This window comes from Eurosta solidaginis, chromosome 1 (genome assembly GCF_040869045.1).
Source record: "Eurosta solidaginis isolate ZX-2024a chromosome 1, ASM4086904v1, whole genome shotgun sequence".
Classification (NCBI taxonomy): Eukaryota; Metazoa; Arthropoda; class Insecta; order Diptera; family Tephritidae; genus Eurosta; species Eurosta solidaginis.
Window position 1 is genome coordinate 102757039 of NC_090319.1, and position 6505 is coordinate 102763543.

At 40.5% G+C, this 6505-nt stretch overlaps 1 long non-coding RNA gene across 1 annotated transcript; it reads right to left on the bottom strand.

The window, feature by feature from the left end:
- Positions 1–5208: 5208 nt before the first annotated feature.
- Positions 5209–6299, bottom strand: LOC137237052 (uncharacterized). The gene is made up of 3 exons (XR_010948785.1): positions 6259–6299; positions 5621–6190; positions 5209–5505 (listed from the first exon to the last, which is right to left on the bottom strand). It is a non-coding gene; the product is annotated as an uncharacterized lncRNA (long non-coding RNA).
- Positions 6300–6505: the final 206 nt, after the last annotated feature.

Sequence of the window (6505 nt, forward strand, 5' to 3'; positions counted from 1 at the left end):
AGGCAAAAATTTACCGCACTTTTCTTAAGCGAAACGACTTGAAATGAAACACGAAATTGTATTGGCGTAATTTAAAATAAATAAAATGAATTCACTAACACAAACAAATTTGTAGCATTGGTGGAGCTCTTTGTCTAAGGAAGTTTCATTGTAATAAAACAATTGCTTGTATGTGTTGGCGAGATTTTCAAAATCGCTAGCCTTAGTAAAAACCCTCTGCACTTGTATGGATGTAGTAGTTTATGAATATGATTGATGTATGTATGAGTGTTACAACAATTTGTGGTACACTTCATCCGGTTGTGGTTACTCATACGACCCCGTGGCCATTCACTTTTTTAAAATTTTATTATTATGAATAATACAGGAAATATTGTATCACTGGGTTAGTTTTATTACAAATAAAGCTTCGATAATCGTTATAGTCGATAGTCTAAAATTATTTTAATCTTTATTCTTTTAATACCAAAGGGCCCATAATAGTAGAGAAATAGAAAGAAATATTTCACGAAAATTTAACAAAAAACTCAGCTAGATGTATTGATACAGAAAGTTAGGTTAGATTAGGTTATAGTGGCTGCGTTCCAACAAAGAAGAGGAGCACACGTATGCCGGCTGGCCTATTGCGTTACCATTGAACGAGATGGAGGTCTTAATTCGTTTACTGTGTTAGATTGAATCTGTTTGCCTGTCTAAGGAAGCGCAAAATGTTCTCGATTTAAGCAGATCAATCAACGCTAAGCAGACAATGAAGTGTATTTTTCAAATTTTCATTCATTTTCTATCTTGCCCTCGTCCCTACAAAACTTATCAGGTAATAGCCAGTTAAGATTCAAATCAAGGGACGTAAGCAGAGTGGATTAAAATTAACTTTGAATCTTTTTCGGTTCGGTGCGTTGCCAAATTGGCCCGGACACATAGATTCTACTGTTCAACTGCCATACGCTTTTTCGGTGAAAAAAGACACAGGAATCAGAACTTCATCGCTAGTTCACTAGTAGCACCCACATCACCGCTTTTGCCCGGTGTGGCGGCTGCTTGAAGGGCCTCCCTAATTTTAAGAGTAAATTGAAACGGACCTGGCATTCTTAGATATTAGTTATCAATAGCCCTAATAAATGTCTGCAGTGGTCCTGAAGTCTTACACTTACGAGGACGAAACAATATCCGAGTAGAGCCGTTTGTAAAAGTCAGCGAAAGTAATGAAAGCTTTAACCGTCCAATACGATTTTTTTGTATATGATGCAAGCCGCTGACTACTTTCGGCCGCTTGCTGATAAGCAACTTCTGGGTAGACACTGAACATCCCTTTAATGGTGAGCTAATGTGAGAAGGCCACTGCTACATAATCTGCTTAAGGGTTAACTAGTGGATTTCATCGGCACTGTCTGACCACCATTAGGTGGCTACAGGGGCGTATGTTTCGGATCAAGCGGCTCGTTATACAGAAGTGCAAATAATACTTGCATTCCCGCTGGGCGGGTTGTCATCGGGTTTCGAACCGTTATCCCGTTAACCGCTATGAAACAAAACAAAGCCAAAAACTAAGCCGATCTGCTCATGAAGAAAAAACTGGCATCACCGCCATACAAAAGATGCCATGGACAAATATGGAATGAAAAATATCAAAAAGTGTGACAATATACAATGGCCATAAATTTAAGCACAGTTTCGATGTAGGACTCGTGGTGGGAGAGACACCTTCTCGACAAGTACTCAGTTGTTGTTGTGTTAACAGTGCTTCGCCCCTTTCAATGAGCACGAACACTCACAAATAATTATCAGAGTCCTCCAACGGGAGTCCAAAGAAATAGGCTGTGGCAACAAGCGGACCATGGGGAGATTGGTGTTAGAGGCGTAGGTTCCACATTACAATTGAAAAGATGTTTGGTGCCACGTGTTGAAACATCGCATGCAGGATTGATTCTGGACAAGTAAGAGTTTAACCTGTTACATTATCCAGAAATAAGTTGGGTCAGGGTGACTCGTGTCTCCCTTGGAAGTTTACTTTCTTCTTCTGAATGGGTAGGATATTACATATTGTTACGAATATTAGCATGCACATCCATAGATCAATCATTATGTCTACACATATGTAGGTACACGCAGCTGAGAGCAACGCACAAGCACATGCAGATATCTTATCTGAAATGCTCCTAAAGAAATGCAATTGTGATTGTGGAAGTGTCGCTCACACATACAAGCGCATGGGGTATGAGAGAAGCTATAAAAATTATACATCTGTAGTTGTAGCTGAGAAATTTATAACTAGCTAAGAAAATTCTGGAAGCGCCTAGAAGATGCCACGAGGAAATCACAGAGTATAAAAGCATCAGCGGTAGAGGCGCTATGGGCAGTTTTCAGTTAAGCACGTTATCTGTCGGGCTATACTCAGTTTCCTTTGAGCTATCAATCAGTTTGGTTATTAAGCAAGCTATTCGTTGCAAATTATAAGTGTTATTGTTAAGTACTTTAATAAAGGTAATTTTTCCATTATTCAATATTGGAGTTATTTATTCAACAGTTTAGCGATACGAACGTTTGCAGAAGATTGCAAATAAGGCGAATTGCACTAAATTCGTTACAATATTAGTAACAGGATTCACTTGGTGTGTTCTGGCAAAAGCGTTTACCGATTCTGTGTGGATTTGGCATATGGCCTACTTATGCTTGTCTGGACCAAATGGCTGTCTTAACAGGTACCGGATCTCGTCATAGTGCTTATGGAGATGTTCCCTCAATCCACATGGAGACGGGGCTAGATCAAGCAGTTGTTTGCTAGGATGTCCCGGTTTGTGACAATTTAGCAAAAACTTCCTGTTCAGCATTTCAGCGTTGTGCTCTTTAATGTTGAGCTCTTTGGCCTCACTGCGTAGGTGGTATTCGGGGGTCATAAAGAGACATCCGGTGGCAGTTCTGATAGCAACATTTTGACAGGCCTGCAGCCTTTTCCAGTATGTGTTTTTAAGACCAGGCGACCAAACTGGTAATGCGTAGCTCATGAGCGGCGGGCCAATTGCGACGACAAGTACTGTCGTTCACCCATATATATGAACGTTGCACCTCTACCTGCATAAATATATTTATGACACATTCATATTTGTAGCAGGATTTACCTGGGGTATGTAAGGTCGAAAATTAGGCTAGGGAAGCTATACAACTTTGTATTGCACCTTACAACCCCTTGAATACCTGCTTTGCTGATTGGCTTCGGATGGCTTGCCTCCATTCGATACCGATCCGGACCCCTAACTCCGCGCAGCCAGAAAACGCGGCCACCTCTAAGCCGCTAAAGGAAATAATCAAAAAACATAAGGAAAACTAGACGTCGAAAGGCTGCAATCGTAAAATATTGCCAATGATTTCGCAACTCGACTATGACACCTGCGCTTTGGGAGCACAAGTAGATCCAACGGAATGTAGGAATAGTGTGAGCATATCTCTAGAGCATTTTGTACCATCATCAAAGAAAAAATTTGCGCGGTGCAACCTTAAAAAATGACGCTGCCTTTAGGGCAGCGTTAAGATCGAACACAAAAAGAAAAGTTTATGAACGCTTTTGAGAGTTGAAAAAGAAAGCTAGACGACTCTTCAGGACGAAAAAAAAACACCTGCAGCAGAAAGGCGTGAGTACGGAGAGCATAAGTCGCTAGGAATAACGCACGCAAATAGTTCTGCGATCCTCCAGCAAAATTCTAATTTACCGCAGATCCTAAGTTCAAGCCCCTGAGAAAACAATATCAGATACTTGAAAAAGTTAGGCGCAGCTTAAATTAAACCAAGTAATGCGCATTGTAAATAGATGGATGAGCGACCATGGACTTCAGCTTGCGACAGCGAGAACTGAGATCGTGATCCTCACGAAGAGACGAATTTCCACCACAATCAATATGGTGGTTGGTCAACAACAAGTACAAACAAGCAGCTCCACAAAATACCTTGGGGTGGGGTTAGATAGCAAGCTAAACTTTTCGGAACACTTTCAACGCGATAAAACTGCGCAGACCTTAGGATACCTAATTCGATCAATCGCAAACATAGGAAGGCCAAGGCCATGTATAAGAAAGCTGCTTGCTTCCGCTTCGGATTCTATACTCTTGTACCGTGCAGAAATTTGGGCGGATGCAATGAAATTCCGAAAGTACCGAGCAGCTTTTATTTTAGTCCAACACAGAAAGCGCTACGAATTGCCTTAGCTTACCGCACGATATCCGCAGACGCAGTTCTTGTTTTTACAGGAACCATACCGATACATCTACTCGCTGAAGAGAAGAAATCAATTTAACACCTCCGAGGAGAAGTAAGCAGAGATGTTGCTGCCGTATAGGCGCAAAAAGATTATATCCGACGCTGGCAACAGCAATGGAGCTGCAGTGCTGCAGGCAAGTGGACCAGGGAACTAATTCCCGAGCTGAAACCATGGTTAGAATGGCCACATGGAGAGGTCGACTTCTACCTAACACAGTTTTTAAGTGGTCACGGCTACTTCCGGGAATACGCCAACAGGATGGGCAAGGTTGAAAATCCGAATACCGATTGCTTATACTGTGGGCTCATAGATGACGCACGCGAAACATTTTTCGAATGCGATAATTTCGCACAGCAACGGGGAAGAGTGGAAGTAACACTAGCCGACCTATCCCCGGGCATTGTCATCCATAAAATGACCTGTGGAAGTGGCAGATATGACATGGTTAGCAGATACGCAGGGAATATACTCCTCCCTAAATGGCAAGATGGTTGCTTAGCCCAGTAACGTGATAGTAGCCAAAGAGCTCAAGTAACGCGCTTCCGGTTGCGGAAAATGCACAGGCCGTGGGAGGTTAAGTTTTAGTGGGTAGCCCACGAAGAAAAAAAGGAGTCCTAGACTCGGAGAGGCTCGCTGCTACAGAGAGTAGCACCGAGGCTTAACAACCCGGTTAGTACATAAAGAATTTCCTCCTTCCACGTAACACACACAAAAAAATAAAAAATCATGCATAAATTGAAACTGTTTATTTTAAACTCATTTAGATTTAATGATTTACTTTGTAAAAAACCAATATTTCTAAAATTAAATATCTAATTTTATGTTGAGGTCAAAGATTGGCAAAAAATTTACATTGTGTCAATGACCATCGAGACTACCAATCAATTTGATAAGTGTTCTCTCAGAGAGGATGCACACACACACATATCTACATATGTCCAATTTGAGGCCTCTTAAAGACTAATTTCTTTGCAGTTCGAGGAACAGACCAATAAAACTTAAATACTTAGCTAAAAAATTAAGTGAAAATGGAACGCATACATTGACACATACACAAATACATACACACACAATTCTTTTGCCTGCACTAAGCAATGACTTCCGACAAAATTTGTCTAATCGATAAGATCGAAAAAACTGTTGAAAAACAGCGACGCGTGACAACAAACAATAACAACAAAGTGTAAAGTCTACAAAATATTTGCTGATTTGCTCAACTAACAATAGTAATAGCAACAAAAAGAATTTAGTAATTGCTGTAAAAAAGAGAAAACAATTTAGTTAGAATTCGAGGCAATGCAATCACAGCGCAGCCCACCGTAATCGTCGCCTCAGCATTGTTGTAATTGTTGTTGCACTAAAATCAAGTACCTGAAGTGAGATGCCACAAAACAGAAGATTTTGTTTTTGGGTTTATTTTTGTTGATTATTGTTAATCAAATTTTTGTTTTTTTCTTTGTCTTGCCATACCACCATGGGGCATGATTGCGCATCGTTCCGCTTTTAAATAGAAACGAACCTTAGAAGGAGCGATGCTGGCTATTTGGCTGACTGACTGGGCATTCGCTATCTCTCACTCATACTGAGATGAATTTTTGTTGTAGTTCCTGCTATTATTTTGATTTTGTGCGTATAAATATAGTTGGTTTTGTTTTTTGTTTTTGTTCCTATTTCGTTGACAGCAATTAAATGATCAGCAATCGGCAACAACAACATAAGTAAATCAACATCAAGGTTGTCAGCCTCCACTTAATAGCCACAACTAGCGGCTAGCGAGCATTCTTAGCATTTGCTAGGAGTGCTTGTATTAGCTCAATTGAATTTTTTGCCGCGCAGTCCGTCTAATTTTTTGCTAAGGATTGTATTTGTAATTTGCGTAAATTTGTGAGATTTGCTTTGACGTGCCCATTTGTCTTCAACTACCTGCTGCTGCTGTTGGTGCTAAGGAAAGAAGGAAGCCCGCTGTATTAATTGTTGCAGCAATGTCTAATGTTGTTGTTTGCACATACATATTGTTGGCACGTTGTGCTTTCATCTGATTTGGTGCATGAGTTATTGTGTTCTCATTTTTATAGAAGAGACTAAAATGCGTTAAATTCCTTCACACATCTTTTTATGGTTGCATCACAAATTACTTCCTTTATAGCTAAAAGTGGGGCAGTTGAGGGCGAGCAGTTTAATATGAGTTATAAGTGAGTAATTTGATGCGCTTGTAGGAGTATGAGTCGTGGCACAGTGGATGAAGTACCCGACGCA